The 1077-nt window shown below is 39.0% G+C and overlaps 2 protein-coding genes across 3 annotated transcripts in view; both read right to left on the bottom strand.

Annotated features, from left to right (window-relative positions):
* The window catches only part of LOC136178163 (parvalbumin beta-like), a 1978-nt gene extending 1529 nt beyond the window's left edge, over window positions 1-449 (bottom strand). The window contains exon 1 of the mRNA XM_065952051.1: window positions 355-449. The gene's annotated coding sequence lies outside the window, so the exon portion shown is untranslated. The remainder of the gene's footprint in view (window positions 1-354) is intronic.
* ptrh1 (peptidyl-tRNA hydrolase 1 homolog) overlaps window positions 1-1077 on the bottom strand; it is an 18769-nt gene that overhangs the window by 4847 nt on the left and 12845 nt on the right. The window lies entirely within an intron of this gene.

Raw genomic sequence — 1077 nt, forward strand, 5'->3', positions numbered from 1 at the left:
TCAAAGTTCAAGGAGCAACTTTCAATCTTCATAAAGCCATGCAATAACTGTTTAATCTCCTCTTTGTGAATAATCCTCTCTGGAAAGCCCCAAAAAGAAAGGAACATGATCAATAAAGGTAGTCCAATTTTTTCCAAAACCAAGCCCTTCAAGGCAAAAGATCAAACATCCTTTGCAGCAGCAGTTGGTTGACAAATAGACTTTTCCCATTTGGTTCCTTAGTTGGTCCAAAATCAAACTCTGAGCTTTGCCTTTTCATCGATTTATATCCAAATGCATGAAGTTGAAGCCCTGAACCCCTCTCGGAGTCAGGCAGCAGTGCCTAAAGGTCTGCAGCTCCTCAGTGAAACTCACCTTCGGGTTATCTCTGAGGACAAGAGGGAAATGGCTGAGATGAATCGGTTCACTGCAGTGAAGCACTGGGAGTCGTTTGCAGGCTTATATACCTTCACTCAACAGAAATATGATGCATAGGCTATGTAATGGACACTGTGTAGAAGCAGTCAAAGCAGTCGGTCGAAAAATGTGTCCAGTAGACAGAGCTGTTCTATTTATATGCACATAAATGAAGATGCTTAAATGGTAGGCCAAGTGTAGACCTATGCAAAAGTGCTTGATATTGCATAGGGCTAATAATATACGCTGCTGATTTGGGTGAAATGGACTCTGTGGTCATGTAGTTTTGAGCTGTGCAGAGCATGAACCAAGTGAAGAAAGAGGTCAACTTTTAGTATGTAAGTTGCAGATTATCAGAATGCAAAGTTTACTATTAACACAGTGGCTTGTGTGCTATAATGTAAATGTTTTAAACACTGCATCCAGTCTTATTTTTATGACATACTGTTATTGTTTTTTTGCTCTGATAATGCAGCCAACAATAGAGCAAAAGCTAAATTTTGCATTGACATGCTAATTATCTTTGGTGATTGAAAACCCTTCATGTGACCTTTGACCGGCATCAAATGTCTGCAATGGGTTTGCTGGTATTTTGTTGTAAGAACAGTCTGGATGTTTTATGATTTATTATTACAGACATGGGTAGCTAAGTTAAAGTTCAAATAAATTCACGTCTTCATA

This window comes from Labrus bergylta, chromosome 2, assembly GCF_963930695.1.
Source record: "Labrus bergylta chromosome 2, fLabBer1.1, whole genome shotgun sequence".
Classification (NCBI taxonomy): Eukaryota; Metazoa; Chordata; class Actinopteri; order Labriformes; family Labridae; genus Labrus; species Labrus bergylta.